The 14507-nt window shown below is 47.1% G+C and overlaps 1 protein-coding gene across 43 annotated transcripts in view; it reads right to left on the bottom strand.

Annotated features, from left to right (window-relative positions):
• The window catches only part of LOC125282011 (ral guanine nucleotide dissociation stimulator-like), a 460718-nt gene extending 449924 nt beyond the window's left edge, over positions 1 to 10794 (bottom strand). For 15 of the 43 annotated variants that reach the window (XR_008959588.1, XR_007189105.2, XR_008959597.1 and 12 more), the window contains exon 1: positions 10627 to 10783. The gene's annotated coding sequence lies outside the window, so the exon portion shown is untranslated. Of the gene's footprint in view, positions 1 to 10626 lie in introns of all 43 variants that reach the window. The other 28 variants (XR_008959590.1, XR_008959591.1, XR_008959586.1 and 25 more) reach the window with 9 other exon arrangements.
• Positions 10795 to 14507: the final 3713 nt, after the last annotated feature.

The raw sequence follows: 14507 nt of genomic DNA, 5'->3' as shown, positions 1-14507 counted from the left end.
TTAACAGAGAAAGTTTGCTGACCTCTGAGCGTGACCGTGACGGGGACATGCCCTCCAGGTCCTCAGAGCACTCTGCTCTGGCACTATCACTGCAGGCATCACACTGCACGCTGACTGCCTCACTCCCCTCCTGTCTGTGCCCCTGGGGGCTGACACTACACCAGGCACAAGACAGGTATTTAATACTGTTGACTCCTGAACAACTGGGTCCACGTATACACAGATTTTTTTTGATACATGCCGCAAAGTAAATGTAGTTTCTCATAATTTTCTCAACATCCTCTTTTCTCTAACTTACCTTTTTATAATACAGTATATGATACACATACAAAATATGTGCTAACTGCCAATTCTCAACTACGGGGAAGGGTCCGGCGGCCCGCACTGTTCAGGGGTCAACTGTCCTGGCACTTTACATGTGTACACCATCCCACATAGTAACTGCACGCAGAGCTTCAAAGATCACAGATACTAGAGTTTATATAGACAGTATCAGAAGTCACGTGACTAAAGGCAACGCACCAGGATTTGTACCTCAACCTCCTGTTTCCTAGTTAAGATGGTCTTTCTACTAAAAAGACCTGCTTCTCTACACAAACTACGATACCTAGACATCTTTGATTACTAATACCTGAGACTTTAGCTAAGGGTAAAATTTAATTTTTGACTCGCTATTTAATTTTGATAATTTTCAAATTACTGCTACTTTTTGTAAATTAAAGAAAAAAGAAAGAAACAGACACCCTAAGGAAACACTAGGCAGATATTTCTAAATTAAATATCAGTACTTAGTGGTTTTCTACTCAGTGCACCACAGCCTCCCATGATCCCACCTATACCGGTCTGAGAACCCACACCACCTTAGAGACAGGCTCCATGATACGCCTGTCAAAGAGGCTCAATCCTCTGTCTAGCTGTGCCTGCTCTAGGCAGACTTCGGAAAAAGTCAAGAGTCCGGCCAGCACTGTGTAAGAGAACGCTCCATGACGATGAAAATGTCCCATCTCTGCACTGTCCGAGGTGGTAGCCACTAGCCACACCTGCATACTGAGCACCCAAACTGGGGCTAGTGTCACTGTCAAACAGAACTTTTCATTTTATTTAATTTTAATTTAAAGAGCCACACACGGCTAGCAATGACTACAGGAGACACAGATCCAAGTCTAGACTCCAAACACTGCAGTGAAATAAAACACACTTTTCCCTGTATCCTTAACTACAGGCTATGTTATCTGGCCCAATCATTCCCCTGAAAAAGACTAAAAAAGATGGACAGAATACTTTAAAATCTTAAAATCAACCAGAAACTGACAAGACAATAAGGAAAGAACAGGCCAAAATTAAAGTGAAATCAGGAACCCAAAGAGATGAACAAGCACAGAAACCACCTCTGCCCTGCAGTCATTTGCCAATTCTGAAAATTTTCAACTTTCATTTTTACAACCATGCAGGGAAAGAGGAGTAAGAATCAAAAGCTGGGTCCCTTAGGGTGTTTAACCAAAAACACTCCCTCCAGAAGCAGAGCCCTAAAGGCTACAGAGCTCAAGATAAAAGAAACCAGAGGTGAATCACCTCTCCAGTAAAATCACAGCACTGGGCGGTCCAAAATACCTCAAGCCTTAAACCTGCTTTAAACTGGTTGAAGCAAAAAAGAAAAAAAAAAAAAAAAAAGCTCTCAGAAGGAGCTATATCTTCATTCTATGCCTCAATAGACTCCTACAAATAATCAGAACTAAGTTAAGAATCCTACAAATAATATTCTACACCATAAATAAAAATGAATCATGGACCTAAATGTAAACCTGAAACTTTTCTAGAGGGGGATGGAGGGAAATAAAGGAGAAAACCTTTGTGACCTAGGATTAGGCAACAACTTCTTAATTACGACACTGAAAAAGCACAGTCCAGGGGTACCTGGGAGACTCAGTCAGTTAAGTGTCTGCCTTGGGCTCAGGTCATGATCTCAGGGTGCTGGGATTGAGTCCAGCAGGCAGCAGGCTCCCTGCTCAGCGGGGAGTCCGCTGCTCCCTCTCCCTCGGCCCCTCCCCCCATCCCTCTCTCTCCCTACCTCGAATAAATAAATAAAATCTTTAAAAGAGAGAGAGAGAATGCAAAAACAAACCATAGCATGAGAAAAAAGCACAGCACACATCTGACAAAACTTGTATCCAGAATATATAAAGAACCCACCAATAAGAAAAAAAATTTAATAGGCAAAAGATTTGAACACCAAAAGATACACAGGTGGCAAAACCACAAAGAAAAACCATTACACACCTATCGGAATGGCTGAAAAGCTAAAAGACTAACCATACCAAATGTTGCTCCAACGATCCAGCGTGACTGGAACTCTCACACAAAGCTGGGAGGAAGGTGAAATGGTTCAGCCATTCCAGGACAGAGTTTGACACTTTCTCAAAAAGCCAACATAGGCCTACCACAGGATCCAGCCATTACAGTGCTAGACCCAACCATTTCCAGGAAAAACAAAAGCCGATGGTCACATGAAGACTTGAGCAAAATTATTCAAAGGCTTTATTTGTAATAACTCAAACCAAAAAACGACTCTCCACACACTGATCACGTTCGACGTCATCCCAAGCAACAGCAGGAAGAAATTCCTTGCAAGTCAGCAAGGGATTCTAAAACAGATACAGATCTGCAAAGGGTCAAGGAGGGCCAAGGTATGCTTAAAAAGGAACCAAGTGGGAAGAGTTCCACAATAAGACCTGTTATAAAACTAAAATAATTGAAGCAACTTAAACTGGGCAGTACCAGTGGAATTCAAGAAAGTCCAAAACAGATGCACATACACACGGACCTTTCATTTCCAAGAAAAGGGGCACTGCAGAGCGCTGGGGGAAAGATGCTCTTTTCAATGAACGGTGTTCGGACAACTAGCCTGTCCACAGGTTAATGAAGCTGGATTCCTTCTTCAGATTATGCACCAAAACCAATTCTGAGAGAATTACAAAGTTAAAGGTTAAAAGCAAAAGTATAAAAGCATTTAGAGAATAAATGAGGAACTAGTTCATGACCTCAGGGCAGGGAAAGACACAAAAAGCTTACAAAGGAAAAGACTGACAAATGGCACTAATTAAACTTAACTTCTATTCATAAAAAAAAAAAAAAACACAAAAAAACCACTGAGTCAGTGAAACTGCATATGACAAAGTGGGAAGAGACAGCAGCAAAATACATAACCAACAAAGAATGTGTGTTCTGAATATATATAGTCTACAAATCAATTTAAAAATAACCTAATAGAAAAATATGGGCACTTCGAAAAACAGTGAATCCGAATGGCCAGTAAATGTATAAAAAGATGTGCAACCTCACTGTAACCAGGAAAAGGCTATTTAAAACCACAAGGCAGCAACACAGCAGAAACCACCAGAAGGGGCGGGGCAGGGCGACTGACACAAGACCAGAGCAGGGCTGAAGCAGTCATTAGAGAGAAGACTGGGGGGCGGCTGGAGCCTCCCAGCACAGAGGGGAGCAACAGGAGACTCCCTCACTGAGAGGTGCTCCAGGCCAGGCGCTCTGATGTACATTTAGTGGGGTCACAGTCTATAACTGACTATAAACTAGAACTTTAACTTCACTTGACCAATGTAAGGAGAAAGAAACTGTTTCAGATCACTTTTTCCCACCAGCTCATTCCTTTTATTTTCTCCATCACAGGGCTACACCACTGACTCAGTCTGATGGGGGCCAGAAGAGGTACGTGGAAACATCCTTTGTACTTCGCGTCCACATTATGGTAACCTAAGTCCACCCGTCTGTCCCTAATTCTCTTCTCTACCTTAGTAACAACTTCATGTACTTCAAGGTCACAAGGCCCCCTCAGCAGGAGCACAGACTCTTCTTCAATCATTAAACCAATGACTGAGGGCCAACCCACTATAGTAGGAGGAGGAAGCTGTGAAGGACCCACAGATACGTACAGGATAATACAGAGTCCCTGTCCCTAAGCTCACAATATTCTATTTGCCTTCAGGTGCGTCCAACTCTGCATAAGACATAGCAGAAAGTAAGCATATCACCAATTCCATCTTTGAACACTAACTTTTATCCAGCTCTGATCTTAGGGAAAAAATAAAGGACAAAGGCAAAACAATACATATTAAATTTAGATATGACTTTAATGCTAGGCATAGAATCAATTCACACAATACTGTTTTAGTAGTCACCCCAAGACTTGGAAATCATCCTGACTCTAGTATAAGCAAGCCAATCTCTCAACACCAAAACAAAACCACCAGGGAACACGTGCCTTGAGCACCCACATATACACACTTTCCTGCTATCTGCCAAAAACCACAAGTCCAGGGGCCATACAAATTGCTATTTCAATGCAAAATCATTTATTTAAAATCCAAACCAAGATTCAAAAGAATTTAATGACCTCAGCATAAAACATTCAAAATCCCTAAACAAAATTAGTTGTGAGGTCTTCCCAAGACTCTAGAAAACCTGAAAAACATACTGAAAAAGAGTCCTGAAGTGAAGGCAATCTCACTAGCAAATCTAAGTGGTCAGAAGCCAAACACATGCCTCTGCCATTTACGACTGATTTTTTGCCTGCTACGACTTGCATTTCTCTTAAAACACTCTCAAGTAGTGGTTGACAGACATTAGCATGCAACAAAAGCTCCTGGACAGCATGTTCAAACAGACTGCGGGCCCCACCCCCCGAGTCTGATTCAGGAGGTCAGAGGTGGGGCACGAGCACAGGCATTTCTAACCCGGCCAAGTGATGGTGATGCAGTTGTACTTTGAGAACCACTGCAAACAACCAGTTTACTGGTTTACTGTGGTGTGCGCACGCACGTGTTTCCCTTCGCAATAAGCAAGACCAAGGGGAACTTGCTGAGGAAGAACAAACTCTTTTTTTTACCCAAATACTGACTTTTCTTGCCTGAGTGAAGGTAAGGGACCTGTTGCTCAAAACGTTTACTCTGAACAACAACGTAAAAGACTCTCTAAGCAGATCATCGGAAGGCCGGTGTGTCATGGAACTGGCATTACAGTGTTAGGAAGATGGATTTTTTTTTAAAGATTTTATTTATTTATTTGACAGAGAGAGACAGCCAGCGAGAGAGGTAACACAAGCAGGGGAAGTGGGAGAGGAAGAAGCAGGCTGCCAGCAGAGCAGGGAGCCCGATGTGGGGCTCGATCCCAGGACCTTGGGATCATGCCCTGAGCCGAAGGCAGATGCTTCACAACTGAGCCACCCAGGCGCCCCTGGGAAGATGCATTTTTAAAAATGGTTTCAGGGCATAATGTAAAACCCTTGTAAAGTACATGATGAATCCAACTGATTAGTAAAAGATACATTAGAGCTTCTAGACCAGTCATCAAGGATCTTTTATAAATCCCAACTTCCTAGGTCTTCAGAATATAGAATGAGTCCTAACGAACACATGACCAATTCCTACAAAATTAATTTCTAGAAAAAAACATTTGAAAACTATAAAGGGACAGAGAAATGCCTTTTTCCCGCAGCTCAAGTTTCATGATATTTGTAATCTAAAATAAAGCAGACAAAGATAGAAACAGATAATCCAAGTTCTCCCTGGTATCAAGTCCTACCTGGTTTGTAAGTAAGGTTCTTTACCAAGGCAAACAAAAAACAGTGGACTGCTGACTGACGCAGGAACAGTTCTCCAACAACGAATGAGCCTGGGTTCTTTCATTCAATAAATATTGTGTCAGACACTGGGAATGCCATAGTGCGTAAAACAAAGTTTCTGCCCTCGTGTTGCTTAAATTCTATAAAAAGACACACAATGCACTACAAATATGGAATGTATAAAACCACGTCAGCTCTTTCTTCAGTCCATCAAAGACAAACACATGGTGCTTTGGTCACAAGTAGACCCAACAAACACCTACCATTCACAGCACAATCCAAAGCACCAGATGGCAGGACTTTTAAGATAGAAAATGGAGGCAGAAAGGAGATCCTAGGCACAGACAGCCATAGATACAACTTTTTAGGTTCTTCTGAGCCTTGGTTTTGGTCCACTGGCCCTAAATAAAGGAGGACAGAGTACGTCAAGTCTTAAAAGCACTATGGAAAATTCTAAATCGGTGAGAATGAGCACATTCACTTCAGAAACATTTATAGAGCAGCAATGTGTTAGAGATTATAAATTCTAGGATTTACTACAAGGGGATGAAACCTGCATGAGAAATTTACAATTTACTTTTCCCTCACATTTCACCTTGCTTCCCACAAAACTATAATCATAAACACTGACACCCCCCCCAAAAAAAAGTCACCAATGAAAACACTCTGTAACAATGTAGAGGTTACTAAAGCACAACCTTGAACAAATAAGAAGCGTCAATCACTGCACTATGCATTATATATTTGTATTTAACTGATTTTAAATTAACTTAAAATAAACAATTTTGGTATGTTCATTAAAATGTTTACCTACACCATGTTGGCCAGATCACAGCTTCATGATATGAAAGCGTCAGATTCAAACAGAAAATATAATTATTTCAACTCTCCCAGACACGGTACTTACACCTGCATGCTACTCACTCCCCCTTCGGAAGGCTGGGTTCAGATCTGTGAGACTACTGCTTCTCTAGTCCTGTCTGGTCCTAGAAGCTGCACAGAGAGTTCAGCAGGCCCAGCCAACAAGGACCTACCCCTTGTGGGCCAAGAAGCCCACGGCAAGCTCCTCGAACTCCAAACTTCCAGTGTCTCCTCTGCAAAGATGAGGATAGCAATAGCACAATCAATGGTTCTCAGGAGGAATAAAGGAGAAAAAGCATGAAAGCAATCACTTCAGGTCTGGCACGTGTCATCTCCCAGATTTAATTCATCGGTAAAAAGGTAGTGACACCTACCAACAACACACAATACCCCACACGTAGCAGTAACATTACATCTCCTCCCCTATCAGTGGAAAACATTCACATGTATGACTTTGGTCATTTTTCTTGTTCTGAAAAATGAGTTTACAGTAAATGCCAATGTATATCAATAAGATCTAGGCAGAATTCGTTTCGTTCAATACAAAGCTTGCAAGGAAAGACCTTCATGTCCTGACAAATAAGTAAACTCTGTGATGATGCTACTTGTTCCCTTCTCGGAGGCTTTCATCTGCTAAAAAGTGGCAATAGTGCCACCCAGCCAAAAACATCTATTTCATACTTTCCTCTAAAAACCATTTCATTAGTGTTTATGCAAATCAGACCATAATTAACAGCATTTGCTAAAAATCTCACCTATCCTGAAAGTTGAATTACATATGCCTATCTGAATTTTATTTCCATGATAGAGCCTAGCAAAAAAAAAAAAACAATACAATTGTTATAGACAGGAAGAGAGGGGGTTCTTCTGGTACTTTATAATCAGAAACACATTTATGTAGTTCTGAATGGAAAGATTTGGCACCATTCCTAGAAATTAACGCCACAAAGTGGTAGACAGCAATTTCATTTCTCCTACACTAGGTTGCCTTTTGGTAGTCATGAAATGGAAGAGAGAAAAAAAAAACCTTGCACAAATGTTAGCAGAGAGAAAAAGCCATCAACGGTTCAAATAATCCACTACGAAACATGGTTTTCAGAAGAGACATAAAAAAACAACTACTTAAGGCAGCTGGCTGAGGCACTGAAACACAGGTACACCCAAACAGGAGCTGGAACCGCTCTCATCCTCTTCCACCGAGGATCCTTCTAAGGACAGAGATGCGACTTCAGATTTGAATGCTTACTGCACTCACAAACTTCCTGGAATTTACTACTATTCACTCAAATAAGGTCATTTACATTGCCCAAGTTTTCAGAATTTGCATTTTAAATAATTTCTATAGGCATCAGTAAAAATTCCCAAAGACCCCCACAGCAATATTTTGCTAATTATTTAAGGGATTTTAGAAGGAGATACAGTAATGAAATAAGTTCTTAAGCTCGAGCTTTAAGACAAAATAAACTACTACAGAAACTAAACTTTACTGGTTTACAAGCCAAAAAAAACCCCCTCATTTCACAAATGATAGAACTTTTAATTATATTGAAATTTAAAACAAGATTTTAGCTGAAAACTGTCTAAACTGAAAATGTTTACTTTCAAAAGTTAAAGACTTACATATTAAGACTTTGACTCTCATCTTTCCTGTGTTACCCTTGAGACAAGTATTTTCTCAAAATTAAGACACTTAAAAATACAGGAAAAAAAGTTTCCATAAAATCTTTAGAGATAGAGAAGTAGCAACTCAAAACTAACATCCAAAAAAGAAGAGTCATGTTCAAAATGACTCTTTACTACACGATAGAACATATACAGTACACAGAAGACACTATGATTTTTCCTGCGGGAACTAATCAGCATTTTTTTAAGGGGATATCTTTAACAATACAATTGTTATTTAGACAATTTCTCAAACTTCCCAGCGAGAAAAGTTATGTGACTTGCTGAAGAACCCAATTTTAAGAATTGGGATGTCAAGTTCTCTAATTTCCAACAATGGGCATGGAGTGCTAGAGAAACGATGTTACTGAGAAATGTTCTAATGATCCTCACTGCGGCTCCTAACTTCTGGTTTCACCGGACACTTCCACCCCATCGCACTCATGGAGCTTCACTCCTAATCACGACTCACCGTCAGCGGACCGCCGGCCTGAAAAGAGGCTGAAGTCCTCTCTCCTGTAGGGCTCTGCCCCAGGACTCTTGGCCCCAAACCTTAAACACTAAGTTCTGGATTCAATGTCTTTATTTATCCAAGGACTTGCTTCTTGATGCATCATAACCTCTGAACAATGCGTAGGTCCTTTTATTCAGTGTATATACTCAAGTCTTAGGTTGATTGTGGGATCCTTTAAAAGACAGCAATGGGTTTTAAACCATCTTTCCCCAGTTTTCATTATTAAATCGGAGTATATGATAATCACCGGAAAGATATTACTTAAAGAATGTGTAACATGGGATCTTGCTGCTTCGACAACATTTAGCACACAAATGTATTCAAGACACAAGTGGTAGGCTCATTCAGTGTTTCACCTCCAAGGACAGCCACAAAGAGAAAACAACGTACTCATAAAGACACCGGAACGCAAACTTTCTTCAGAAGTTTCATGTGTTTAAATATTGCAGGATGTTAAAAATTATCTCCAAAGTACAATGGCATGAAAAAATTACCTACATTGGATCTCAACAAAAATAAGGTGAATGCTAATTTGCGATGTATCTTTCCATCACTTCAACCTTTCAGGTTTTCAGAGATGAGACAACTGACCAGAGTTCACACACTTCCAAGAGAAGACTGCTTCCATTATGAGTTTTACAAATAAAATATTAAGGGTGAGGATCTGGTATTTCATTTCAAATAGTAATGGCCTATTTTTCCAACCTGGAAAATGTTGACATTCTATCTAAGAATCCCAGCGTTGGTCGTCTTATGTACAGATCCCCAAATCCTTACACCGCCTGCAGCCTGAACGTATTTCAACCAGTTCCCATAATTACTACATTACTATTATCTTAGTCTCACTGCCAAAAACCCAGCTGCAGGCTAACTATGCAAGAATGAGACACTGTTGAAATGACTAAAAAAAAATTTCTTTTTACCCTTAGTGCATTAAGCTAAATCCTGCAATTAAATAAAACCAAGTAACACACACACCCCTCCTCCTCCTCCTGAGAAAAGAAAGGAAACGAGAGAGAAAGAAACAGCAAGTCCTTCTTCCACCTAAGTCAGAAGCAGAGCTGGGGGCTGGGTTGGGAAGAGGGGTAAACTTGGAGGCACAATGAATAAAGGAGGTCTCCGGGGCTTTCGCCCCGAAAACCACAGGGCCACAGCAAGTTGAGCGCCAGCTGCGGGGAAGGAGCCGCCCTGATTCGGGTTCGAGGCCCACCCTTCCCTGCCTGAGGGCCAGTGAGTCCCCATATCGGGTCCGGGCTATTCCTCCGCCCCACCTCCAGGTCCCCAAGGATTTCCTTCTTCCTCCTCCTTCCTCTCTCCCCCCTTTTGTCTTTGAGGCAATCGGCCGGCTCCCAAGGAGGCCGGCTGGCCTCCCCAAGCCCCCGGCCTCCCTGTGCGCTCCGGCCTCAAGCCCCTCCGTCTCTGCGAGACCCCCGAATCCACCAACCTCCCCATCTTTCACGAAACCCCCAGGCCTTCTCACGTCCCCCAAACCTCCCCGTTTACCCGAGCCCCCGGGCTCCCCTCGTCCCCTGGCCTGCCAGAGCACGCCGACCTCCCCACAAGTCCGTCTCCACCCATCGCCGTTCTCCCAGAACCCGCCCCCTCGTCCCCCTTCCCTGGCCTCTCCTGTCCCCCCGCCGACCTCCCCACATCTCCGTCCTCCCGGAGACCCCCAGTCCGCCCCACATCTCCCGACACGCCCGCGCCCCGATCCTCCCCACAGCGCCGTCCTCCCCGGGCCCCTCCCCCGTCCTCCCCACTTCTCCGGCCTCCCCACATGGTAGGCCTCCCCAGCGGCGCGCGGCAGGGGTCCGTCTCCGCCGCATCCGCCGCGCGGACCGGCTGGTTGGCCCCGCTCGGCCCTCCGCCCGCGGGCCGCGGCCCTGCCAACCCGCAGCTCCAGGAGCCGGCCCACCCGCCCGCTTCCCGGCCCCCGCCTCCTCCCCGCACTCACTCGGACCGCGCGGGACACCAGGAGGCGAGGGCAGACCACTGCGAGGCGGCGCCGCGAATCGACTGGCGGCGCTCCCTCCAACGCCTCACGCCGCAGGCGCACAGCGGTCCCGGCCCGGCGGCGGCGGCGGCAGCGGCGGGGTTGCGCTCTCGGGTCGTGCTGCGTCGGCGCGGGCCGCGCATGCGCGGCGACCGGCTGAGGAGCGCTTCCCCGCCACGGCGCGCGCCCGGCCGCGTCCCCGCGCCGAGCTTCCGCCCCCCCCCCCCCCGCCCGCCGGGAGGACCGGGCATGCGCTTGGCGGCCCGCGCTTGCCTTGCAAGCCCTGGGGCTCCGCTCCGGAGACCGCGCCGGACAGTCGCGCCTCTCATTCAGGACGGCAAGGGACTGAGCGCGCATGTGGTGGCCGGGTCTGGGGGAGCCTCGGCGGAGGCCGGGAGGGGCGGACCGCCGAACTGAGGTCCCTGGGGTCCCACTGGTGGCACTCTGCGCCGGCGGGGCTGGACCGACCTCGGGGAAGCCCTCCCACCCGCTGCCCTGCCCCCACAGCCCGGACGTGGCCCTTTTGCAGGGCCTCCCTAGCCCTCCGCCCTGCAGGGCAGCCCCAGCCCCGGAACCCGCAGGGTCGCGCCCCGCAGTGGGCCGGGGCCTGGCCCGAGTCCTCGCGCGTGTCTTCGCCAGGCTTCCTGCCCACCCCGAGGAGTTAGGTGTCCTGGGCCCCTCTGTACACAGGAGAGTGAGGCTCAGGGATGTGTTCCGTGGCATCACAGCTAATGCTGGGCTGTACTTAGATTGGATCCTGGAAAACGGCCTGAAAGAGGCTGTGGGAGGTGGCTGGAGGTAGACAGATGTGGGGCCTGCGTGCTGGTCCCTGGGCTGCAGAAAGAAGAGGAGGACCCCGGGGATCTGGGAGTCACCAGGCCAAGGGCAGCTGAGCAGACCCAGGACACCAAGTGGAAGGGGCAAAAATGCACTTGTCCAGGGGCTTCTTCAGGCATCCTTAGGAGCCTGGCCTTTGTTGTTTAGGCCGCAGGCAGCCTGGGGAGGGTTTCAAGCAGGAAGTAATATCTGATTTGTGTTCTTTAAAAAAAAAAAATGACAACCTTGCGGTAGGAAATGAAACCAGAGGCAGGGCTACTTTCATCTTTATGGCGTCACTTTGATCCTCACCACAAGCCAAGAGGGTCCTGGGATGGATCCCTGCATTGGTCTCCCCACTCAGAGGGGAGTCTGCTTCTCCCTCTCCCTCTGCCCCTCCCCCTGCTCTCGCTCTCTCTCAAATGAATAAATAAAATCTTTAAAAGAACAAAGGTAATAAATATCCCAAACTCATCATTTCCTGATGGCTTTACTACATACTGCCATCATCTATGCTCTCGTCTGTTGTATCTTTACAGCAGAAATCCACGGAAATGACATGACGAGCTGCCGACGTCTCTTCCTGACTGTGTTCAGTGAGGGCAGGCTGGGAGCTTGAAATCAGCCACGGTGGGAATATGCACCCCATGGAGACTGGCACACGCCACAAATCAGCACACCGCCCCCCCCCGCGGGAGCCTGTTATATTTACCAGCATTGCACGGTCTATGTGCTGCATGGTGAGATGACATACAGTCTGGAAACAATGAGACAGGGACATTTAAAACAAAGCTTCATTTTAGTCCAACGAAATGAAATGCGTTCTGAGCACCTGCGAATTCCATGCCCACCTCTCGCTTCCTCCACCGTTGGCTCTCCGTGATGACAGCTGTGATTTGTGAGCGCCTGGTAGATGCCAGGCGTATGAAGTTGTATTCTCTTATTATCACTTTCCGGTTCAGTGTGAATATTGTCCCATTTCATGAATGAGAAAACGGAGGCACAGAAGGGTTAAGACACTGCCCAGGATCAAACCTTTTGCACCCTGCCTCAGGGCCTCTTGTCTGGCTCCGTGTGTACCGTCCCCCTTTCTTGCCCGAAGCAACCCAGAATCCGCGACTATGTCATTGGTCGTGTCGTCACTTTAAGTTCCAATTAGTCTTCATATCCACTTGTTCTGCGTTTTCTGAAATGTCATTTATTCTTTGGCTTGAGCGATTTTCCTTTCCATCTTCTCCACTCTCTGCGATTGCATTTAATGGCGACGTTGATAAAGCTCTTTTCTTTAAAGTGATCTAGCCAAAGCGAGGGGTACTTTATAACCTTCAGCAGATAATTAATGTGTGTGACAACCCACAGACATTGCACACACTTCAGCAGGAGGATTGGGAGGAGTTCACAAGCACCGGAGCTGGAAATAAATTACAGGGGAAAGGCCTGTACCCCCTCCCTCGGGAACCCACACTCCGAGGTTGGCATCTCCTCCTTCCCGCAGCATCCTTGTTAACAGTGTCGGCAGCCAGCGTGGTCACCGTAAGGGGGAAACCGAGGCAAGGAAGTGCCTCACCCAGGGCATCAGCAAATCAGCACCAGAGGTGTGTGGGACACAGGAGTTCTGGGCAGAACCCAGCCAAGAACGGGGATTACCTCATGCTAAATCCAGTGTTTGTTGAACGACTGAATGAAGGTTTCCCTATGTACTCCTTTCTCCCCGTGATTATGTACAGCGTGTTGCCTTTGACCCTCTGGCTGTGGTTTTGTATTTCTTGACTTGCCTGCATGGTAAACTCCTTAGGGTAAGGAACAGAGTGGCCTAAGCTCCCTAAAATTGAGTTCCTTCGTGTTTACAACGGGGATCATGTGGCCGTTACAAGGAATAAGCAGCATCTGCCTAGGAAAGAGCGGGCGTCTTGTTCACAGCGCATCTCCTGCACGGATGCTCATCTGATAGGGGCCCTGGGTCTGATGCAGGAGGGCACGAGTGCCGCGGTCACCGCCCCCAATACGGACCTGTAGTTTGTAGCTCATCTCGTGTGTCGGGGAGAGTGACCAGGACTCTCTGCTCGTTCCACAAACGGGCTTTGAGGACACATATCTACACAGAGAGCCTTGGGCCTAAATTGGCAGCCCAGAGCCGCCTCCACGGGCAACAAAGGAGCTCTGGGCTCTGCTTGGTTGGTAATTACCATCTCCACCTGGAAAAAACCCTGGTGACTCAGCCGGGTGGAAGTGCCACCTATGCCTCAGGGACAGGAAAAGAGCTGGGACCTCGGCCAGCCCCAAAGGGAGGCAGCGGTCTGGCTCCCGGTGAAAGTCAACGTGGCTTCTCACTCGCCTCTCAGGAAAGACCACACAGCTGGGGACCCAGAGCTGCCTCTTCTGTCACGTCGCCCTGCTCAGCCTGGCGCCCCTGCTCTGTGGAAGGACAGAGGACTTAGGTGAGCTCCCGGGTGGCCCCTTGAGCTCTGAAGTCCTGCGAATTCACAAGAGGCTGACATTTAGCCTGTGGCAGGCTATCGGCGGTCCCCACCGGAGCTCTCCGGGGCCAGGACGAAGCCTGGCTCTCACACGAATTGCAAAGCCAGCAGCGAGGCTCAACAAACACATCGCTGTGCCGGCTTTAAAACAACGCTTTAGGAAACCCCCACCTCCAGCAGACGGCCGTGCGGCAGCAGGCAGATCTCGAGGACACACAACCAACCCGCCAGCTCCTCGGTGTCGCGAACCAACTGAGGTTGGTGCAGATCAGAGCAGGGCCCCAGGCGCACCTGCGAGGGGCAGGCCTGCAGACACAGACCTGACAGGGCATCAAACAAAGGGCGCTGAGCTAGGATGGTGGCGGACCAACGTGTCCGAGAGTGACAGGTTTTGGGGAAAGACTTCCATGTCAACCCGGCCAGGACCGCGTGTACTTGTCACCCTGGGATCCACCCCCTTCCAGGCAAGTGGGCGGCCTGCATTTAAATATGTGGATATGTTTGTATCTCTGGGCAGAACATAGCATTTGGGAGCGGGCGGGATGTGTC

This window comes from Ursus arctos, unplaced genomic scaffold (genome assembly GCF_023065955.2).
Source record: "Ursus arctos isolate Adak ecotype North America unplaced genomic scaffold, UrsArc2.0 scaffold_16, whole genome shotgun sequence".
Taxonomy (NCBI): Eukaryota; Metazoa; Chordata; class Mammalia; order Carnivora; family Ursidae; genus Ursus; species Ursus arctos.
This window is presented reverse-complemented; position numbering and strand designations above follow the sequence as displayed.